This window comes from Acipenser ruthenus, chromosome 16 (assembly GCF_902713425.1).
Source record: "Acipenser ruthenus chromosome 16, fAciRut3.2 maternal haplotype, whole genome shotgun sequence".
Classification (NCBI taxonomy): domain Eukaryota; kingdom Metazoa; phylum Chordata; class Actinopteri; order Acipenseriformes; family Acipenseridae; genus Acipenser; species Acipenser ruthenus.
In genome coordinates, this window is record NC_081204.1 from 7,394,083 (window position 1) to 7,419,937 (window position 25,855).

General features: G+C 35.2%; 1 protein-coding gene across 11 annotated transcripts in view; it reads right to left on the reverse strand.

Moving 5' to 3' along the window:
• The window catches only part of LOC117411997 (forkhead box protein P1-like), a 165,780-nt gene that overhangs the window by 61,325 nt on the left and 78,600 nt on the right, over positions 1-25,855 (reverse strand). The gene's annotated exons all lie outside the window — the stretch shown is intronic.

Consider the following 25,855-nt stretch of genomic DNA (forward strand, 5'->3'; position numbering starts at 1 on the left):
TCTGGAATTCATCTTCTTTTGATCTTGCATTCAAAGCTACAGTGGCTTGATAGACATACAAGTCGAAAAGCAAACCCAGACTCCAGGAGATAAACTGCCAGGGTATGACAGGCAAGAGCATCTACAGCTTACAAAAATGAGTAGAACAGCATGTTGTCTGAGTACTACAATAGCACAAATCAAGAGACATATTAGGTGGAACTGATCAGATACAAAAACAGTTCAAAAGACAGATAATAGAAACAGATGACTCGGCTACAAGAGAATAGAAGCATTCAACGCTAAAGGCAGGAACGCTACAGTATATTGTAACTGAAGGATTGTCTTTTCAAGTTTAAAAAACGCTATTCTACATTTAACATTAAACACACTGATTTATTCTGATATAAAAAGACATCATAATACATATGAATCAATGCAATTTCAACTGTTAATTGAAAATGTCAGAGATTTAAGAAATGGAATTGTCTAGAATTCAATGTACAAGTTGTTTGCTGTACAGGGGTTAATAAATAAGAGAAAGGGTAAAGAGCAGGAGATTTTCATGCACAGTAATGTAGCCTGCAGGTATTTCTGATTAAGAACACCCTATGGGATTCTAGGATAACGTCTATCATTTCACTAACAAAGAGCCTACATTTGGAGTTCTTTGGAAGTCTTTAACATTTGAAATATGTTTAACATTCAAATGATTTCTGTAGTGTTTTAACTAATAAACTATTTACTGTTGACTTACCTCACCAATGATGTACAGGGCTGAACTATTTCTTTTTTTTTTTAGCACTTGCAATATGTAACAACACTTACAAATATATATATATATATATATATATATATATATATATATATATATATATATATATATATATATATATATATATATAAGCTACATCTTCCTGTTAGAAGTCGGTTTCAGATGATAACCATTCTGGAGAACAGACTGCTGCAGATTCCCACCCTCAATTTCCACAGGAAAAAAGTGGCAGCAGTAATTGAGGAATGTTTATATACCCTTCCAGAACAATTTAAGCACCTTTACAGAATTGTTACGTTGTGTAACTGCTGCCCTGACTTCACGTGTTGGCACAACACCGCTACGGTAGGGTTTTTCTATTCATTTTATATTAAATACAATAACCCTGAATATTCAGTGGACAACTGTAAAGAGAACTTAATGGGGTTTAAACTGCTGAGAAAGAGGTTACTCGTACATTTCTGTGAAAGTGTCCTGAAACATCAGTGGTAAAGAAAAAGCATGTATTCAAACTCTTAAGAGGCTCTCTGATATCAACCACTGCGGAAATGGCAATTTCTTTAAAAAAATGAAGGCCTGTTAATTTGTTCAGGTCTGTCACACAAGGCCATTCTATATTCTCTTCTATTCAGTGATGTCCTGGACTTGAATGCCATAGAAGACCTTGAATGTGAAATGGCTTCAAACTAATTGCTCTAATTGCATGAAGATGTGCAGGCAGGTGAAACTCAATCCCCTTGGCCATTGTGGAGACCAGGAACAACACAGGAGTGTTTACACAGTGGTTTGAGTTTAATAGACAGGAGACCTGGGCTTTCAGACAGACGGCAACAACACTGCTAATAGGTTACCTCTTAATGTAGTCCTCTTTTTAAAAAAAATAAAATTCCATTTTGCAGTCTGAATGGGAATGTCCTAAATGTCAAGGTTATCTGGTTGACTTTCTAAGTGAGCACACATCTTAACTCATCTGACATTTATACCAGAAACTCTATCCTGCATGCATTTCAACTTCAAATAAGATGCCTAGTATGTAATCTATCTTTTTTTATAATGTATATTTTAATACCATACAGTTTGCCGCCATCAGGGTTATGTAGCTCTGTTATGGCTTAAAACACTATATGAAGTCATTTTTTTACTTTTTTTTATGTGCAAATCTTTCGGGTACTTAAAACCATACTCAATTTTGGATTTCCTAATTATAATGTAAGTGACTAAGTACTAAGGATAGTCAATTGCATTATGGACATTTATCTGAAATGCAAAATAGAAAGGTAAGTTTTCACTATTAAGTACATAATTATTGCCATTTCAAATAAGCCTCTCCACAGGGGAAAAAAAAACACCCATGTTCAAATCTAAAACATTACAGCCCATCTACTAAATGCTCTCTAACTGATGTTTAGATTTCCAAATTAATTCATGTAGAATACATAAATAAATCAGTGTTTTATATCCACTTCAAACCATTACATCCCATTCGTCTGCAACACTTTTCAACAAATCTATTAATATTTATGGCAACACTAAACATTTCAAATAGCCATATTTAAACAATATAAAACTCAGCATGCAATTATACTAGATACAGCTGAATAAAAACAAACTCACTTTGTATATACTCACAGTTGTAGGTAGTAAGTATCATGCCCTTTTATCAAAAGGTTTTAAAAGTTGTGCTTTAATTAAAAAAAAAAAAAAAGTTTAAAACAAGTACTGTGAATTGGAGATTATTTCCAGCCTAGAAGATTTAATGGTGTGAGACTGTGGGAGTGAAAAGAGTAAACATGGTCCACCCCTCTGTGGTTCCCTTCCAGACTAGAAATGCTGCCAGTGCCTGGTACCAGAGGCTGCCCTGCACATTGGAGAGGTCAGCTCAGCTATGCTAAACTGACAGGTTCACTTTACAGCAGGCCACCACTTTGTTTGGATATTCTGGCCTTGCTCACCACCAGCTTAACAACAGATGGCAAGAAAACTTGCATTATGCAGCAGAAGCCCGGACTGCAAACAACCACACAAAACTGCCAATGTATGAACTCTCCACATGCCATAAGGAGCAAATAGTTTACACTACAGTGATACAATTAGAACTTTAAAATCATAAAATAACTGCTGCGCTAAGAAAACACTGCAGTTTTGCCTTCTTCAAGTTAGGATGTTAAAATGCTGAGGGTATACAAATCTCCTTGTCCTTGAAATATAGAAACGTGTTTAACAGAAAAGCTGTGCTTCCAATTGGCCCCGCTGCAATTTCCTCATGTGCAGATCAAACACTGATGCCATCCAGACCACTTCAATATAGTCACCACTAGGTTGTTTGTGTTTTGCGCTATTTCTTTAGTCCCCGCTAGGGGTTTTATTGCTAAGCTATTACTGTACCAAAGGAACGGCCTTTGATATATCAGTCTGAAGCTCCAATGCCCTCCAGTGGATACTACAAAAAAGTTCAGGTCACCGAAAGCCTTTTTTTGGTTGCCAATGGTGACCCAACAACTTGATTTTGTGAGACCCAGGCAACAAAGATACACCACACAAATGCTTTACATGCAAGTTATTTTTTGTACTAAGGTAGAAATGTAATTCTGTTTCATCCATGCCTATGATGATATTGCATATAACATTTTCAATCCCTGCAGTGTTGCACGGTACTGTGTAAACAGTAGCACATTATATAAACAAATTACAAGAATTCATTTTTGCTTAAAAAAAGGATTGCCAGTTAAAAAGTCAAAGGAAAAACACCTTTTAATGAATAATATAATCTGTGTTTTACATTTTGTGTTCGACACTTTCAACTGATTTAGCAGGTAAGAGTAAATCGGTTCATCTTGTATGATATTTTGCCACTAAATAAAACATTCTGACCTCCCTCAATTTGTTATCTCAGATTTTAAAAATCAGGCCTTTGCGCTTCCTGCTGACAAACATGCACAGATTTCTCATGGGTGGTTTTTGCATAGAGGTATTATCGTCTTAAAAGCTCTACTGGTGCTTACACACACACAAAGCCAGTCTTGTCTGATCGTAAAATAAAAAAAATAAATAAAAAAACATTTTCTATCTCGATTCAATAAATCTCTTTACCACAAAGGAATTTTAGGCACTACCTTTTCCCGGTTATTGAATGAGAATTGTGTTTATTACTCCTTTAGTGTGGTGTAAACTCATAAACACCATCCAGGAGTACAAGGAAAACTGACAACTAAATATTGTTTCCCTCATGAGCTGCTCTTCCAAGTCAATTACGCCTTTCAACTTCACAGGCATTGTATGATAAACTGGCAGTAAAAATCATTCACATTAATACACCATTGTGCGTCCGCTGCAAAAGGTAATTAAAGAAGTAAATGACTCATAAGAATAGACATATTAGCTGCAAAATGAAAGGCAACTGCACTAGCACAGGGAAATATGTACCATTAAGATACTGCATTTTCATATTCTTGTAATCAGCTCTAGTAGGCTGATGCTTATTTAATCCACTCCACTGCTAAGTCTATCAGCAACTGCTTTTACCATTCTTCCCTGACTAAACATTATGCAGAGACTTGCTAAAACCAATCTGCAGAAAAGAAAATGGGGGAGGGGGTCCAGATTTAATGTTTTTCATGTGACAGTAAATCTAAATGTAAGTTATATATGTATATATCTATCTATCTATAGGCAGAAAAATGTTTTTATTTCACTAATGAGGATGTTACTAATAAATCCTGACATTTGCCACATTTGGAAATTATTGAGTCTATCTGGAACAAAATATGAGTTTTAGGCTTTATTTGTACCTGTCTTGGTATAGGTCTTACAAAAAGAGATAGAGATGCTGCTCAGTTTGATATGATTACAGCTAGAAAAGAAAATCTCAAAACTCATGAGTAGAGAGGGCATAGTAGACAGAAGTATTAAAGAAATATCACTAAGTCTTTTTATTTTTCTGTACCTGGTGATACAAGAGACGGTTTTGTGTTATAAATGACAGACATCTGTAGAAGGCATTTGCCATCAATATGTATAAAAAAATAAAAAAAAAGTGATTGATTTTTTTCACTAATGTGATATTTTTTAAAAGAAAATGTTGAGTATACATGTTTTACGTTTAAACTACTATTAACTTATATCCGTAATTTATAAAATGGTTTCCCATGTTTGTTCAGTTTCAACACATAAAGTGTTACTGTTGAAAAACAAACAGTGATGTCCACATTGGTAACAAAGTTATTACTGCAATGTATGCTACTTTTAGAAAGTGAATATTCTGGCTGATCTTTGAAAACCTGATTAGAAATTTCTCAATTTTGAGTTGCAATATAGGTATAGCATGTCTTGCAGTGAACTGTGAGCTCCCTGAGAGAAGTAAATCCAAGTGAGATAATGTAATTCAACATGATTGAAAAACTGCATCAGATTGCTTTTGTTATAAACTGGAATCATCACAACACTGGGTCTGAACATTATGCTCCGATCCAATTCTATATTGGATCAAGTCTGAGAGATATTTATATATATATATATATATATATATATATATATATATATACACACTCTACCGGTCAAAAGTTTTAGAACACCCCCATTTTTCCGGTTTTTATTGAAATTTAAGCAGTTCAAGTCCAGTGAATAACCTGAAATGGTACAAAGGTAAGCGGTAAACTGCCAGAGGTTACCAAAAACTGAAAAATAATGTACATTTCAGAGTTATACTAAAAGGCCTTTTTCAGGGAACAAGTAATGGGTTAACAACTTACAGCTGTTCTGCAGCAATGGCAGTAAATTAAGCCTTGAAAGTTGATGCTAACAATTCCTACAGGTGTCCCAACTTTTGTTGATTACTTACAAACCCTCTGTCTGTATAAAAGCAGTGTTGGAACAGACTGTGTTACTACACCCTCTTAAGCATCATTTGGACAGAAAAAGGCAATTAACAAAGGAAGACAGACAGACCATTATAACCCTTAAAAGTGTAGGTCTTTCCTTTAGAGAAATTGCAAAGAAAGCCAAGGTGTCAGTGAGTACAGTTTCCTACACCATCAAAAGGCACTTGGAAACTGGAGGAAACTCTGACAGGAAGAGGTCTGGCAGACCCAAAGCCACAACAGAATCAGAAGACAAGTTTGAGAGTCAACAGCTTGCGTGATAGGCGGCTCCCAGGACAACACTGGTCGAAGTAAGCAAGTCTCAGTTTCAACTGTGAAGAGAAGACTTCGAGCTGCAGGTTTGACAGGTCGAGTGGCAGTAAGAAAGCCATTGCTAAGATGGCAAAATAAGAAAACGAGGCTTGCCTGGGCCATGAAGCACTGCCAGTGGACTACTGAAGACTGGAAGATGGTCTTATGGACCGATGAATCAAAATTTAAAATTTTCGGTTCATCACGCAGGGTTTTTGTACGCCGTCGAGTAGGCGAAAGGATGGTTCCTCGGTGTGTGACACCAACTGTCAAACATGGAGGAGGAAGCGTGATGGTCTGGGGCTCTTTTGCTGGATCCAGAGTCGGCGACTTGCACAGAGTGAGTGGCACCCTGAACCAAAACTGCTACCACAGCATTTTGCAGCGCCATGCAATACCCTCTGGTATACGCCTAGTTGGTCAGGGGTTCATCCTACAGCAAGATAATGACCCAAAACATACCTCCAGGCTATGTCAGAACTACCTTAGAAGAAAAGAACAAGACGGTAGGCTTCAAATCATGGAATGGCCAGCACAGTCTCCAGACTTAAACCCCATCGAGCTGGTTTGGGATGAACTGGACAGAAGGGTGAAAGCAAAGCAACCTACAAGTGCAACACATTTGTGGGAACTTCTGCAACAGTGTTGGGAAGAACTTTCCGAACAATATTTGATTTCCATTGTAGAAAGAATGCCACGAGTGTGTTCGGCTGTTATATCTGCAAAAGGTGGCTACTTTGATGAGTCAAAAATTTAGATTAAATTTTGTTAAACAAAACGATTCCATGATTTCTTTTTTATCTCCAATTGTTTATTTGTTCTATGCTTTAATTTCAGAGTACATTGAGACATTAAACTGCGTAAATTTCAATAAAAACTAGAAAAATTGACCGGTAGTGTATATATATATATATATATATATATATATATATATATATATATATATTAGTTTTATGTACACCCTGCACTAAAGCATAATATCATTTTATGTTAGTTTATACAGCGCCATTCATGTGCAAGCAATCTAAGGTATGGATTCCCAAACTCTGGGCCTTGGCCCACCTTCCGCAGTCCTGAGTGGGCCATGGGAGCAACGACTGTCTATGGATTTTATATATATATATATATATATATATATATATATATATATATATATATATATATATATAACTCAACTGGTGGATAACTCAACACTTTTGCTTAGTTCGACACACAGTCTTGTTCCTGAATTTTCTCCATATAAAATATATGAATCCTGCCTCATTTTTTTTTTATTCAACACCATGCTTTACTCGTAATTCGACAGAAAGGGATAAAACTATTAAAAAGACTAGTGGATAACTCAACACTGTCATTTCAAGTGACTGAACTCTGACTGGAAACGGATCGTACATTCATTCCTTCGCAACTACCAGGCGCAGCTGGTTACAGTATCAGTGCACTGCACAATGAGTCAGAAGCGAAAAATGAGTTCTCGTTCAACTGGCTGTAAAGCTCAGGTGATTCGGGATAACAAGCTTATCAGCAGAACTTTCAAAGCTCATGTTTCTGCATGTGAAACAATCGACAATGCTTGATTTCTGTGTGAAACTGTAAGTTGTTTATTATCGTTTTTGTTCACGGAGTTAACAAATGTACATTATACAGAATTACCTTTTGCTATTTAAGTCGTCAAATTAGACAGTGCAAGCCAATACCTAAAAGTATAGTCAACAGTTTGTGCACAGTTTGTGGTTGGATTGTTTTCGTAAAGATAACTCTGTAGTGATTTTATTCATTCTTATTTCAATTGAACTGTACGAGTTGTACTGAGTGTAGTATCCTGAATTGTACTGCTACCCCCTTTAAATGATACAGCGTAACCAGTAGCACAAAGGAAGTAAGGTCAAGAACTGAAAGAATTAGACAGACTTTGTGTGGATGGACACGACGAGAACAGCAGCAGCAGAGTGGTAGATTAGTGCAGGAGAATAGTAATAAACATCAATGTTAACTAATAAACCATGGAATAAAGTTCATGCGAATCGAGACCCGCCTGTTCATCCGACTCTTCATTACATGTTTACTAAAGAGGAAGGACTGTAATTGATTCATTCACTGTAGTTCTTTCAACTGTTTTCATAAGGACATTTAACTAAAAACAAACTTGTAAATACTGTAAACGTGTGAGTTCTGTTACTTATATGCATGTTAATGCCACGGCTCATGTGCACCCATGGTTAACTCGGTTGACTGTATATATATATATATTGACTGTATATATAAAGTAAAAAAAAAGTTTGGGAACCCCTGATCTAAGTAATTGTTCAATCAGGATGTCAATGAAGAGTATGAATTAATGCTGAATAAAAAGTTGTCTCAATTGTGGGGGCACAGTTACACCAAAGCTTCTGTCGAAGTAAAAAGATATTTGGGGAAAAGACAAGTGAGGACTTCATAATGACAACAAGGTCTATGCTTCTCATACGGTAGAAATCAGGTATTACCGTTGATTTTATCTTCCATTAAAATACCTACATGTAACTTACTCTTTCCAATGTATGAATGACCTTTAAAGAGTCCCCAAATAACTTTCAAAGTAGTTTGTTAGAAGTTAGTTGTTTTGGAAATATGAACATACTAACAGGACAGAAGAGATTTGTCTACTGGATAACAAGACGAGTTGTTTGGGGTTCCACCCTTGCGTGACCTCACTGTGGCACATAAATGTCATTCCGCTACTCGTCCAGATGGAAAATAATTATACCTTTCCTCTCAATTGACAATATTGTACACATTGTTTCTCAGATGACTGTCCCATTTCATTAGCAAAGGGTAAAAGTCATTATTTCAGAAAGGCAAGCCCCTCTCTACTTTGTAAAATGTATTTTATTATTATTATTATTATTATTATTATTATTATTATTATTATTATTATTATTATAATAATAATAATAATTATTATTATTATTATTATTAATTAGTCATTTAGCAGATGCTTTTATTCAAAGCGAGCACAAGGAGGTTAAGTGACTTGCTGAGGGTCACACACAGTTACACAGTGGCTGAGCAGGGATTAGAACCAGGGACCTCCTAGTATCAAGCCCTTTTCTTTAACCACTGGATCACCAAGTCTGAAAACCCTGGGACCTTTTCTTTTACTATTAACGTTCTCATAACCTTTGCAGAATCCTCTCAATATCATCAGTCGTATCTCTAACATTATTAACACTACTACTCATTATTATGTCTTTCAGTAATTAGGCATTGTTTTTTTAATTTACTATACACATCCAAACAAGTTAAACATTCCATTCACATGCATGAATCCCAAGCAACATATATATTTCTGGAATCTCATTATAATGCAGGTATAACAAAACTGCACTAAGCAACCAGCACTGCAGGAATCAAGGGCATGCCTGTTTTTCACTGAGGTAACAGTAAATGACAGACCGTTGTTCAAGCCCATTAGCTGCTATGTGATAGAAGCACATCTCTCAGCACAGGACTGGTGAAGAATCTTAGATCTCTTTAAATCTTTGAATTGCTGCATTAATTCTTTAGAACTGTGATCCCTCAACCAAGTCAAATTACCCCCATTAACTGTGCAAGAAAACTGCCTCAATAATAATAAGAAAAAAAAAAGAAGAGACAGTATTTATTACCAATAATCACCTAGTTAATAGGATGCAGCGTAAATTGATTTTTTTGGCTAATTAGATATAAAAAAAGAAATGTAAAACGAGTCATGTTTTCAAAGCGTCTTTTGTATTGATTTTCCTTTTAATGTTTTAAAACGTCCCCCCTGATGTTTATGATTTATATTTTAGGAATATAGCAAGCGACAAATTTAACACAGGCAAGGTACCTTTATACAGTTTTACTGGGAGATTTATGTCCCTTGCTACCCTGGATTCACTCACTTTCATCTCTCCATACAGTTCACATACCCAAGCCTATTTCCAAGAAATCTTACTTCAGAAAATATTTGGGTCCAGAAGAGAAATGAAGAGAAAATAACATCTCTACTACCGTGTCAAACAAGTATCGTCAATTGCTCCATTAAGAAATCAACACTGAATCCCCTGGTTCTTTCAAGTGAAAAAGTCAAGTTCATGAAAGTATATTAGTTTTTTTGCTTAAAACAGACTTTCCTTGTCGTCCTGGGTATTGTGATTGTTAGATTTTTTTTTAATTTTATGAGATTGTGTTTTACAGTGAAAGAACAGGTTAAAGTTAAATAGCCTTATGTTTTGTACTTTGTGTATATATATATATATATATATATATATATATATATATATATATATATATATATATATATATATTATCAATAAACACCCCCACCTAAAAAAAACCAAAGAAAAGAAAGCAAAACTTCAAATGTATTCTTTAAAATTAAGAGCCATTATAATCTAAACCCTATTGTTTTAGTTAGTTCCGTCTGCCTTTTTTTTTTTTTTTTTTTTTTTTAACAATTCCCCCCTGAATTCTACCATATCCCATTAAAGCAATTATGCTAAGTATTAAATAATATTTGAAATGGTACATGATATGATTGAATACAGAAGTGTTAAAGTGCTCTGTGCTGAACGGACTTCCTTTTTATTTGCATGAAAAATGAAGGTTTACCTCAGATTAACCTTATTCGAATAATTTACATTTTAGATGTACAAGGCATGAAAACAAAAATAAACACCAAATGAAACAAATTGGAACCAACAGACAAATTCAAATAAAACTGTAAATCATCACAAGAACTGATTGTGAAAGAAAAAAAAAAACAAGCAGCCAATTGCAAAAATATAGATATGCACGGATAACAGATGTTTAGGATGATAGAGCATTTTGAGCCAGATTTAGATCAAATGTTACACTTTTTTTCAGGAAATTGGCCAACACTTTGTTCACCACAAGGTACATGATGCAACACTCAGCTGCAGGCAGATACTACCTTTTTAAGCACATACTGTACATTTCAGGATCCAATATTTCTTCATTACAGTTTTCACAGGAATCATATATAGGCATAAACACAGGTTACTACAGAAAAAGTGTATTTTTGTACTGGGATGTAGCTTGTTTACTAAATATTTATTCTTCAACTTAAGCCAAGGCCTACACATGGCAATGTCTCAACCCTAACAAAACTAACAGATGTACATAAGAAAAAGCAAAGTAAAATAACCTCTCAGTCACAGTGCACTTTTAATTTTTATACAGTAGTTTAAATTGTTTCCCTCTACTTCAACACTTCTTTCCCTATACCTGTTGCGATGCCTAGCCTTTTAATGATGTACAACTTCATTAAAACAATTAACTCTCGGTACTTTTAATTGCTCAAATCATAATAGCAGCTTATGTTGCAATCCTTACTTTCTGTAGTGCAAGGCTGCCGTTTCGGAAATAGACACATCTTAATTAAACTCAGACAAAACCATATAAACCTATTTATTTTGGCCTTTTTATTGACATACTGACAGAAATACAACTGCTGTATCATCTTGACTTTGCTGTTAATCTTTACATTTTTCATTTTATTTGTATTTAATAGTGAAAACTACATTTGGAATTGAATGATAGCTGAAAAGAACAACCTTGTTATATCTAACCAAAAAGCTGAATGACGTATATATTCAAAATATGGACCAAATTGGAAACTATATGATACTTGAATAGCATTAAATATTTGCCTATATTTTATGGAGGTGAACCATTTCGATAATTTACAAGCAGAATACAGTACTAATACAGAATAATATGTTAATATAGCAGCAGAGCAACAATTATAATCTTCCACTAATCACTGCACAAAGGAGTGGTAGCCAAGTCTTTATAAACCCTTTCTGTTCGTTTAAAGGTTGCTTGCTTTTTTCAGGATGTTTAATTTTTCATGGAGTAAATCTGACAAACAGCACAGGAAGAGATTGAGTATCAGGAAGCAACAGCAACATTTAATATATTGTGTTATATTTAAAAAAATAACCAAGCAAAAAAAAAAAAAAAAAACACAAGTGAAAACAAAAAGAACAAACATGGATTTTGAGCCTTAGTTATTATTACCCTTTTAATATTAGCTTGTTTGGCCACATCCTTTGTATATTTCAGTTCTGTATTATATCAGTAAACACAGACTAACATCATTTAGAAAGAATCTGTCTTTGCAGGAAAGCGAGTGGAGACAGTATAACCATATGGATAGAGTTATATTTAATAACTCATTAACCTCAGTATTATCACAACCACACCCGGATGTTACATGAGGAGTTAATGATTCACTCCAGCCAATTAACTCCTTATATTTGATTCACTGCGACACAGACAAGCTAAAAGCTTCATGAAAGAAGGAACAGTCTGCTTACTCAATACAGCACCTGGAAGGAATCGCTATACTTGAGGCTATGAGTATCAAATGATAAACTCCATATTGCAACAGAACGAAAATGTGCATGCTGAATTATAAAGAAAGGCTGATACATTTATGAATGCATTTCAGCAGTTCTGCATAACCGTCAGCTGAAAAACAGTTTGATTTGTTGGACTGGAGCCAAGATTACACAGTCTTGTCCAAATGCTGTTTATAATTATTTTCTAAAGGCCTGTTTATCTAATATTCCTGAACATGATGATTCTCTGTGTCATTACCAACATAATACAGGGTATACCACAATAGCTTTTTTAACATGTGACAATGAGAATTTTACACTCGCAATTAAAAGATACAAGATATTACAATATTAAGAAATGCCAGATAAACACATTTTAACAGCTAGTTCCTTCTCAGTATGGATCCTCGTTTTGCTCTTCCACATCTGTTTGAAATATGTAGCATACAATTGCTTTTCTGGCATCAGCTCAGGTGGTTAAAATAAAGGACAAACAGACTACTGTGTGTAAACTCTCCTCCAGCCATGATTTTTTTTATTAACTCTGTGGCATAGCAAACACTGCTGCTACCTAGCTTCCAGTCCCCACAGAATTTCCAAGGAATTCTCCTATTTATTAATTCAAGTGGCCATGCACTGGGCGGATATGTTGAGACTTGTCTGTAATATGTAACCTTGCATTTTTTAATGCTGCAAAGAAAAGTGAAAAACAACTGGTGTTCTGCTGTTTAGATTCTTATTAAATTGTGTAAATTACAAACTAAATAATGCATTTTTTCTTTCTTTCTTTCCTTTTTTAAATATTATACAGGGGCCACCGTCCATGAATGCAAGCCACATGATCACAGGTATCATTGAGAGCCATGACCTTTTTTAAATGTATTTATTTCATTATTATTTTGTATTAATATTTAGGAATTGTTTAAAAAAAAAAAAAAAAAAAAAGACATACAATGACGATAGCCCTCAGACAGAGCAGCAGACATCCAACAAGCACCGTGGGAGAAGAGAAGAAAGACATGAGGGATAATCTTACATCAAGCCAGGCACAAGGAGGCCCCAATTCCCCATGGCCCCTTTTTCAATTTAACACAACACTCAACAGGATTTTGGTCAGTCTTAGCTCCACCACTTATCTGACACTTTTACATTAAAAATACTAACCATGTCATGATTAAAAGCTTTCCCATTTTTTTTCTGCCTGGCAAGTGGTAATGCGAGATGGGTTTCTGTGCACTTTTAAGCAATCCATACCCCAACCCCCAAGCTTTTCACACCTACCACAAATCTTTTTCATTTTAGAAATAAATAATTTATAGTGCCCCAAAAACATAGTCTTTAATATTTATTTATATATTGTATACTTGAAGACAAAACATGTTAAGAGCCTGCTACTGTCAAAATGAGTTTCAGTTTCTTATACTGTATACAAACATTCCAATAACGCACCTGAACAGACATCACACATTATATCCCCTGAAACGTATCCATAAAACGTTACCAGCATATTAAAGCCTTGTACTGTAGGTCTGATTTTCTTATCAAGCTAAAGTTATTTCTAAATACACTACGTCCAAGTTTCCTAAAATACCTTGCATAAAGACCACAGTTCTTAGCTACTTGTTCTACATTCCCATCATGCCTCAGGGTGCTTTAGGGCTGCAATGCCCTCACTTGTGATTGTGTAGACGAGGCTGAAGTGTACAGAGTATTTACTGATCCAGTTATCTTGTCCTGTGACAGGCAGAATCAATCAATCACCAGGCTGGCTTTACATTCCTGTATTCTAGGCACATCTCTTCACTTCAGGATACGAGATCACAGTGTTATCCAGCCAAATTTGATCAACAAATGCAGTTCCTCTGTGCCACAGCAATCTCAGATGAAGATGTTATTATGTGGAACTGAGCAAAGTGATAAAGACAGTACAGAAAATGATAACTCCAGGTGGAACCTGCCGACTGCCTGGGTATCTTAAAGCCACACTGTACCTTTTCTGAGGGCAACCCGTTCTTATCTACCAAGTCAAGAAACATTAAAATGGCGTTTGCGCAACACTGCTTGTATCCACCTGGCTTTCAATTCCCAGCTTAACTGAAGACTACAGGCTATATATATACACTACTGTCCTCAATTTCAATGCAAATAATGTCTCCAACTTAATTTACCTACATTTATATAAATGTAAAATACAACATTGCTAGCAGTAAAAATTGCATCTACACATTTACAAAACCAAATACAATCTAGGTATCTACGAACTCTCTCCAAGGTTATGCAATGATCACAAAACAAATACTATAAATGTAGACGCACATACTGATAAGGCCATTTTAATTAACTGCATTAAGCTAGGTACCCATGATGGCGTAAAACATTTTCAAATATATTTCTAGAATAAACCTTGAGTAACTTGCTTCTTTTCTGCTGCCCTACAGATATTTTACATTATTCAATCCAAAAAACCATCTTTCTGATTCGAAGTTTCTTTTGCATTTAAATGTTTAATAAGGGCCTTTGGCTATCTACGGGCACAATTATTAGATATCCGCAGAGAGAAATTGAAAAATTAATCATACTTTCCATTTTGTACTTCTGTACTACACAGCAAATCAGACTAAGAGCTGTAGTTTAGCTTCTTTTCAATTTGTAACTTGAACCTGTTAACAGTAACACAACGTACACAATGAGGAAAAAAAAAGAATACTTGCCAAAGTTTGCATTGCAATTTGGAACCTATACCATGTGTGTGTGTGTGTGTGTGTGTGTGTGTGTATACACACACACACACACGCACGCATTATATATGGTATTGTAATTTTAAATGCAATAAATACAAAACATAAAATACATTCATGGGATGCTAATTATCTTACTATCTATCTATATATCTGTACACCAACAAACAAAAAAAATCCCACTTCTAGAAAAGACAGGACAGGACATGTTGTGGTTTAGAAAAGACTAAATGAAAGTAATGTTTGAATGATATACTGTACAGCAAACTGTATTGAGATCAAAGGTATTATCTGCTTATTCAGGACGGGTATTCTTTCCCATTGGCTCTGGGAATCACTCTGGTCAAGTGCTGTTCAATGGTACAACATATATTAGAAACACAAAAACTATTAAAAACACAGTTTATTTTCTGGAAAAAACTTAAAATTAGGAATAACCTTTTTTTTTTTAATGCAATGCTATACTTTTCTAATTTAGACTATGTTCTGCAATACGCACTGTGAAGGCAATGGTTAGTAGAGTTACCTGTCCGTATAGCTGTAATGCACTGGATATCAGCAGCTGCATTTCACTGTTTAGCTTGTATGTTTACAGTGTCTCCATCACAGTGAATTCTTGTCAGCTGTGCTCTAACACAATTCTTATGTTTAGCCTAGCAGTAAATGGACGTCTCAGCCCCAGCATCATCTAAACAACTCTTAACATTTGCCCAGAAGCAGCTCTCTTTGTCCAGTCTCTGTCTTCTAACGGATGTCATCCAAGTCTAATCAAGCATAAAATGGTCATAAATATTTCTTTCTGGTAGATTTCACATTCACATTTCATGCAGGGCCATGATATTTTTTTCTGCTACCTCCAGGGAGTACCTAATGCAGAAAACAGTTACTTATATTCAAGGCTCATGTTTCTTTTGTAAGATGCAGAACATGTTCTCAGTTCAAAGTAACAGAAACAAGCATAAGGCGCTCTTATTTTCTGTACAATGTACTGCTTTGCAGACCGACCTATTACACCATCTCAACTAATGTAAATAGCTCAAATAAAACACCCTTTAGAATAAAAGTGTATTCCCATTTCCTTTTAAAAGGAACTAGACAAAAACAATGCTAACAAAACATTTTGGACATTTATGCTATGTTGTTCAACAAAGAGTACTTCATAGTGTGTTAGATATTGCGTTAAAAAAAGGACTACTTTACAATATGAATGTGATAGTTCAGTTGGTATGGCTTATATACCATTGTAAATGCATCAATTTTAATTTGACAAAATTCACCTACACTTCAACTACAAACCAGACATTTAAGCCCCAGGATCTAAAGCTAAAGAAATTAAAATTCCTTTTTTAGTTTGGTCCACTTGATTCCAGGACCAATATACTGCAAATAAAGCTATTTTTGTGTTTCACTGAGAATTACTGTATGTTCCAAGCCACTTTGCTTGTTATCTTTCATACCCCAACAGTTTAGACCAACTTTCCATCAAAACCAGTATTTGATTACTGTTAGTCAAATAAGACTTGCAGGCAAACCATTTGCATGCTTTGTGTGTGTTTATATATGTTTGATGACACGGGAGACAACAGCTCCCAAATGCAACTTTTAATGTGTTATAATCACACAGCTGTAACCCGGTTGCATTCCCACTATTGGTGTTCAAGTTAAATTGATGCCAAGCCAAAACAGCTTAACCAGATTAGTGCAAACTTCGAAGCAAGGCTAATAAAAACACCTACTGGTCTCTAAACTTTAGAATAAATGAATTTCAATAGCAGCACAGTTCTGTCATTATCCCTCTTCAACAAAGCCTTCCTCATACAATGCCTGCAATGATTGGCAAAGTAAACAAGCAAGAATAATAAATAGTAACAAGAATACAGAAACAGGGACTAGTAAAATCACGCGACTACAGATTTCTTGCACGTTTAAAATTTAAAAAGCCAGTTTTAGCTTGCATTGCAGATTTTCAAATGATTTAGTAGGTCAATCAGTCCAAGAACCTTTCACACTTAATAGTGATTATGTCAGAGCTAACAGCCACTTATCAACATTTTCTCAATACCCCTACGTATATAAACATTACTAGTTCCAACATGTTACAAACTGTTTTTCTTGAAAATCACAGATAAGTCTGTCATCGTATGTCAGGGGGTTAAAATAGTATACTTCTCAATGTTCACTCCTTGTTGGAGTGACAGAGTCAAGAAATGAAACAAACTCCCTAGGTTCTATTCAATAACCTTCACCACCACATTATGCTATCAGACAGCAAACTCTTTTAGTACCACTTTAAAACATTAAGCAATATTCACAAGGCACATTTTTTCTCTATTCCTAAGGGAACAATATCTGAAGACAGCGTGCTAACAAATGCTTTGCAGTAAACAGGCATTTTTCCTTGTGTTGTTAGTACCTTTGAGTTCCAGCTCCCAGTTCTGTCATCCATGTCTCCTCTCTGCTTTGAAATTAAAGTACTGAATGAGCGTTGACATCTATTATCTATCCAGAGTGTGCATGTAGATTATAAATAAGAAATAAAAGCCACTTTCAGTGCACTGCTTTTGCATTTGCAAGATGCCACCTCCTTTTCTTTGCTATCTTTTAAACGTCTATCTAAGCATCAATACCTTTAAACCTGGCCTCTGGAGTTCCCTATAGAAGTACTACATCTGTGAAATGTATGCAAAAACAGGGATCAGAGCTTTATTGAAACAAATAAGTGCTTTAATGGAAGAAGGTCCCAGTTTCAATTTCAATAGATCGTTTAACCCTTATCTGCCAGCGTCCTCTGGGCCCATTATATGTTAATTGGATTTACACTCCACTTGCATTGGCGGTGTTAACAAGCTCAGCCCATGAATATTAATTACCCTGAAGTTTTCTATGTAGAAAACACTTTTCTGATGCATATTCATTTTATAAAGTTTTTTTAAGGCAGAGCTCTCATTAAAAATGTATAAGTCATGCGCTTGAAATTTCTCCCAAGAGTAATTTGTGCATCTTTAACATTATCTCAATAAATTAGGTCAAATTGGCCAATATTAAAATTACAGCTGCTCCTAAAATGCCATAATTGATAGAGAAAAATAAATAAAATACAAACCAAATTAATGTAATTTTGTTAATTTACATTCCTAATGTAGTTTTAGAAGTAGAAAACGTATAAAATAGCTTGCAAACTCAGTTAATGTATGCCCAGTAATTATCATTACTACACATCTTTATTTGTTATAATAGTGTCTTTTTATTTTTTCACTTGACAACTAGGTAAGCGGAGACTTTATGCCCACCCAATGAGCTGGTCAGGACATGGTTTAACTGCACACACTGTGCGGAGAAACCTGCCAACCTACAGTAGAGCCTTCTGACAGCACTATCAAAGTCTGAAGATCTGCAGTCTAACCTGTGACTAAAAATGACTTGCAAAAGGAAGATGCTGCTTTTCTAATGGCAGAGCGTCAGGGATTGTATTTACACAACACATTACTCCCACCTGAGACACATCTCAGTTACAGGGGTCTTCTTGTTTTTCCACCCCTGTGTGGCTGGTACAGGCATTGGATTGGATAATGGTTGGGGTCATACATGTCTAGTGCATGGCATGCTATCGTTATTTTAAATAAACAAAAATTGCAGTTGAATATAAACAAATTAAATATATATATCTTTTTTTTTTTTTTTCTTTTACAAATATCCTTTCGCTATAGAACACTTTCAAGTTAAGCCACATAATACTGCAAATACCACATACAAGAACGTTCTAAGCTTGCCACTCACAGCCAGCTGTTCCAGGCACCTGGAGAAAGTTTACAGTTCCCGTCTTCATGCTCTACATACTTACACATAATGGGAATCAAAGAAGCTCCTGACAAGCAAGACAATACGCTTCCAGCCTTTCCTGATAATACTTAATGCTACCAGCATTTCTAGCAGAAAAGCAAAAAAAAAAAAAAAGCATACACACATTACATACTGTGGCCCATATTCACTAAACAGTGCAAGTCTGTTATATAAAAAAATATATATAAATGAGGGAAACCCTTGGAGACATCTTGGAGACTAAGCTTTTCTGTCATTTGAAGGTGGTACTGAACATACTGTAAAGTACCAAACTTGTTTTATCTATACCAAACACCAATACTGTGTTCACACCTACAAGTTTGACCACAGCTAACTTTATTATTATACCCAAAGACCTACTTAAAGTTATAATTAAAATCGATACATAAAGTTAGCATACAGTCAAAGATATTGGCTGTGGTAGAAGGAGGAATTACTTATTAATTTTTTCATTAAGATGATCTTTTTTTTTTTAACCTTAGTGAGTGCATGGGAGTACACGTTATTGTCACAACTAAGTAGTGTGTTGTTATTGTTATTGTATGCAAGTATTCAGGGCATGTTTTAAGTAAACACAGGGGCCAATACAGTATGGAAGTACATGTCGTAGAATATGGTAAACGGTATGAATTTTGACAGGAAAAGACAACTGAAAAATAAAAAATTGAAAAGCCTCTGATCCATTTGGTCTCGTGCCTACAGTAATGCATGCTTTGCTTGAACACCGCTGCTAGTGCTGATTATGTGTCCTGCTCCCCAGACGATGGCTGTGTGGCACTGATACCCAGGGTGTAGCTCACAACGTGTCTCTACAGTATGCGACTTGACTCAGATACGGTTTGGGTTTACTCCCTCTCAGGATAGGCCAACTTTAGGTCAGCTCCAAGTCGGATTGCTGGGATTACACTATATATAAAAAAAAAGACATCCTAATACCTAAGCCGGCTTAAAGCCATTGTAAAAGTGGAAAGGGTAAGTGTGATATAAGAAAGCTAAGCTATGAATACGTTACAACAATGTGTTTTCTATCTTCAATGTCCTAACCCCTAAAAAGAAGACAGGACGTCCGAGATCTTCGTGAATTTACTACAATAAACTAGGATCTCTTGTTTCTGGAAACAGCTCTAAAAAGCTAAAGCAATGAGTATCCAGGCATTGCTAAAAGTAATACTTTTAAAAGATAGCTGCGTAGGCTTGATACAATGACAAATCAAACATCTTGTTTCCATCCTGAGTTTGACTGACAAGCTGTGGAACACAGGCAATTTTTTATTATTATTTTTTGATACTGCTACTTTTTAAATTTAATTTCCACCTGTATTATTAATCAGGCCACACATCAATTGCTGGAATAACGAAACAAATCAGATACAAATTCAACCCGCAATAAAACTGTCATCTGTCCTAGTATAAAGACAGATGTTGTAAATTGTGTGATAACATAATTAATCTGTACCGAGATGGATTCCATAAAACCTTTTAAATTGGAATCATTTTAACAATAAAACAATTAGTGCAATATCGGGCAGTATCATAACACTAAACATTTTGAATCTTACTGATTTTCCAAAGACCTTCATAACTTAAGTTTAGAAGTTCCTTGCAGAAATTGACAGGTGTTAAATGTTATGCCACTCCTTTTTTTTCTTACACAATTTGAGAAACAAAGGCAGTGTAGAATTTATGTTGGTATTTAGTGGTACGTGCTGGTTTAGCTGCATTTCAAAGGCAAAAGACATTTCAGAGATGTGTTAAATAAATAAATAACTAACTAAATAAATAAATAATAAAATAAAATAAACTTCATATTTTTTTTTAATTTCTGTACAGACCCACAATACCTAAAGTGACCACATATATATTTATATATTTCTCATTGTAAATTTCCTTAATATACATTTTTGAGGATCACCTGTCTAAAAAGATCAGTTTTTCACAGTCCTTTAATAATAGACGGGGTTGACGTTACATAAATGCATTTTTTTTATAACAATTTTTAATTCTGTACTGCAAAAATAATAGCACTCTGTTCATTATCTCACAAAAATGCAAATCAGTTCTACCTTTAAAAGACATCTCATATCATTTTCAAACCAGTTTCCTGTTGCAATTACTGTACTATTATTTCCAAACAAATTACACTGAAAGCATTAAAAGTGTTCATGTTCGTGCTGGTTATACTCAAAAGCAATAATGAATTCAATGCACTTTTAACATTAAAGTTGGGAATTTTTAGCTGTTGGCTCCTGTTACTCTAAACTGGTGTGAGGGTGAACTGCTCTGGGCTTAAGTGTGCAAGTGTGAACACAATAATACCAGGTGTTAAATTAGAATAATAACCAGAATGCCCTGCATGCAGTGCCAGCTTGATATGCGATAATGAGGCTGTAAAGACAGCAACCAGAAAAAGGCATACCACTACTTTAGCAAAGAAATTTCAGCTTTTGTTTCCTTAAATATTCACAGATAAAATGTATGTTAAATGTTGTGCAACATATTTTGTGTTTACTTGTGGAAATTAACATGACATTATATTACGTAATATGCCTGGGCAAGTTCATTAAACAATGCCCAGTACTGAAATTGTGGATCAGAACAGTAAAAAAAAAAACTTGTATTAAATTAAGTTCAGAAAAAATTAAGCATAAGCATGGAGACCAGCGAAACATGTTGAGAGCTGTTCTTTCATTCAACATACCAGTATTATGCCCACACACTGCTAAAGAAACCTTGTAGCCTTTTTTTTTATCACGCAATCTCCACTCTGCCAAAAGTACACTACACTCCATCAGGCGTGCTATAGGTTTCCATTATACAAATATTCAAAATCTGCATGCTCAGCACTATTTGTCAATAAATGCAAGCAATTGCAAAACTGCACTTTTTTTTTCTTACAAGAACACTGATATGAGTGTACCAGTTCTGAAAAAAAAACCCTGTACAATCTGTGTGTCTCATCTGTGAACAAATTATAATTCACAAAGAGAAGAATATACCCTACATGTCACTGCAATGTTGCAATATTAAAGCACTGCACGTTTCACATGTCTTGTATTTTTTTATTGTTAGGGTCAATGTTGCAAGATCAACAACAACAAATCAAACACCAACCACAAATCTCTAGCGATTGCAGAAACGTACCTTTCTCTTTAAATTGCAATTCTTCAGTTCCTCATGAAAACTAGTCTCAGCAGTTTAAAACCACAACAAAACATAATTCGGAATCAACTGCATTTTTAATTCACTCACTGATAATTAACTGTGCTCACTGCCCAAATACATATGTGATGACATTTTTGTCCCCAGTAAACCATGGCATTACTTCAATATAGCCTGAATGTTCTTTTTTTATACAGTAAGAAAATATGTTGGTAAATAGATATTCCAGTCATAAAAGAACTGGAAGAACACAAACAACAGCCATCAACTTTGACTGAGCAAGATAAACTACGTAGGCAAGTGCTGATGGAGCCTTTGGGCCTTATAACTTATTTTCCAGCCCATTGTTTCCTGTTACATGTTAAAGTATTACATATTTACATAGCTTCTCAATGTCATGATAGATTAACCAATGAATGTTTTAAGTTGATTAGGTTTTCATTATTTGCAAAGCAAATCCTTAAAGGCAATACTTTCAACGATATAAACCTCGTTGATATGGCGCCAAATTAACCATTTTCAATGCTAAAGTAAACACAAAACATAAACAAAGCTGCAAATAATAAACACAATGGATTTACATAGTTCTATTATAAATTAAATGTAGAGATAAAATATTGAGATAATACTGTACTACAAGAAAATCAAGCGCTTTGGCTAACGCCTTCGTCGGTGTGAATTTTTGATTAAGCGGATATACAAAGATAAAATACTGAAGATTACACCAGGCCACTGTCCTTGGATAAACCAGAAAACTTAACCTTCTACTGAGCTTCCTGTTTTCTGCAAACCGCCGATATGTCCATAGTCACAGAAATTAAACGAACTCCATCCTTGCACAGTGAGAGTGAACAGCATGCTGGGTAATTTGCTGGAGTGTTGCTGTACCTGTATGACTGATAACAGACTGCATACCTGAACATCCCCACCCGGAGCTTTTCTTTGGGACTATCATCTCCAAAACAGACAGGTGTCTAGAGCACCAAACACAACCTACATACAGCAATTCATTCAATGCCATCATGAGTTATAGTGAAAGAAAGAAGGGTGAGAAAATGGTACATAAAATACATGAATTACTTGTTAAACTGAAACGTAAAAGATGCATAGCAAAGTTTGCTACCAACTGTTTCTGTAGCTAGGTCTTACAGCATAGGTAGTGACTAGGAGGTTCATGTTTCTGTTTGGTTAACCTGTCTTTCATTTTGCCAGGAGCCTTGCTGTCATGTCTAGGTTTTGCACATGTGTTGATGTAAAGATAACGAGTACAGTGTAATGCATTAGAATATTCTTTACACAAAGATGGTCAGGTGAACAAATACAACTATTTTGAAGAAGTTTGTCAAATTACAATACACATTTTTATATGTTAAATAAATATTAAATGTCCAATATGAGAGTCATTAACCACCCCCCCCCACCCCGTACCCAAGACACTGCATGAAAGGCAACCATTCGTATTTGAAAATAAAACCCAATTGCTGTTTGTTTTTGCACATTTTTTTTTTCATATTGAGAACAACAATGCAAATACCAAGTAATTTCAGTATCAGTGGGCAGTCATGATGGAATGTCACTAAGTAAAATCATCAAAACATACATAACCTTTATGATATAAAATAAATGTGTACAAATGGGGTTCAATAATAAAATGTGGTCGTGCCCACATAAAGAAGTGATACAATAAGCGTGTCACCTGCCGTACTTAATTGTATGACAGAAAGCCTGAACCTACCAGTTTAAAATACAGTGATTCAGCTCATCATTTCAAGTTCAACATCGGGTGAGATCCACTTGGTTTTTTTTCTTTTATTTGTGGTTACTGGCTTCAGTAACGCTGATGAATTGTGTTTTTTGATCGGACTATTTTTTGTTTTTTTGTTTGCTGGACTGTTTTGTTTTTTTGTTTTTCACTTTATTATATTCGAGACATTGTTGTGGATTGTTCGTTCTACCCAAGGAGCTTACCAAGGGTTTCTTTTTCGCTTGGATACAAAGGACATTGTTTTGATATTTTACAACTTGCAACGTCTGGATGTTATTAGCTACTCCTGAATGTCTAGTTTAGTATTACTGTGTATATTTTTACTTTGTTTTTTTGTTGTACAAGTGTGATCACACGCTAAATTGAAAGAGGTGCTGCTGAGAGTAATTACGGAGAGAACGGCTATTAAACTTTTTAATGGTTACTAACCTGCCTTAAAGTACCAATACAAAGGAAACTCTGAAACCAATTATTGTTGTGCTTAATTGTTTAATTTCATTGAGGTTAACCAGATCCTATTCATTTCTTCATGCTGTTACTGCATTCGGGGGGGCACATTAAACATATTTGTAAAGTTCGAATCAGTGTGTGTGACCTTGGTGTTCCACGCTGGCAGACAGTTTTTCTGTTAAAATATTTCATTAGTTGTGAATATAGGACAGTAATTTGGGGTGGTTATCTGGGACCCCTTATAACTGGTGAATGCTAAAAGCTGTTCTGTTACAAAAACACAGGCCAATAAAAAGTGAATAATACACAGACATGGCTCTTTCTTCTAAGCAACCCATGCAGTCAAATGGGTCAACCTGGTTTAAGGTGTCTGATTCACACCAGTCATTCAGAGAATAATTTATTATTTCACTCAAATGTCTTAGGTGGTACCATATAAGGCGTGGTGATACAATATAACAATCTTATTATCATCAAAAACTAATATAGTTTTATATGCATCTCTTTTAGACGAAGAAAAAAAAAATCTCTTGGTGTCAAGTGCACATCTAACACATTTCACTGTTCTCCTTCTCTTCTTCTGCCCCACATTAATCAAAGCTGTAACCCCTGTTGTCTTTGCACAGCAAATCAGAATGTGCCCCTGGCAAAGAATGAAGGAAAAGTCAACAGGAATTAAGTTTCAGTGCAACTGTTTACTCAACTGTGGCCTGCAGTTATTGAAATTGTATCCATGGTTTTGTGTGACTACTGCAGTAATGAATTCAGTATGGCTGTGATTTTCTTACTGACGACATGCTCATTTCAAGTAAAAACCTGCACTTTGGGACTGACTGAGGCAACTGGAGTCTGCAGCAATTGAAACAGATTTCTTTAAGTGCTTCAAATATGCCAGCTTTCAAGTGCAAGTGCTGGGTGGGGCTTCCTGGTTTTGGGAGTTGCCTCGCCTCAGGGAGAAAACAGAATACCTGGCCCCGTGTTAGAGAGCCTCCTGAAGAACAGAGATCCACTTTGTGTCCGTTTACTGCACCCACACCCTTGAGGAAAGCATCTATATTGTGAGTAGGGACAGATTACTGGTAATTGGGCCCAGTTTCAAACTTTTTAAGGAAACAATGTGTGAATATTTTAAAACTAGCTGGAAACCACTCAGAGTGCTCAATTCACAACCTTCATTGAAGTTGTGTCTGTTTTTTTTTTCTTCTTTTAAATAACTTTTCCTGTCATTAAACAAATGTGGAGTAAATGTTGCACCAACGCCCCCTACAGCAGTGTTGGTTTCTTAACACAGCGTCACTGATTATGTTTCAAAGACAATTTAATTCAAAAAGACCAAATGGCAAATTTGCTTTAGTGTAAAGTTCACATCGCTAACGAAATTAATTTGACAACACACAACCCTTAATAAGAAAAGCAAAATGCATGAATTACCATTTTCAGACATAAGACATGCCAAAGACAACTAAAACCAGACTGATCTATTCAAACACAGGCTGCTTATATAACTAGCTTGTTTGTTTTATTTAATCTGTTAAATGTTCAAATGTTTTGGGATTCACAAATAATGAGAACCATAATTGACTCAGCTTCATTAACGGGACGCATACGACTTG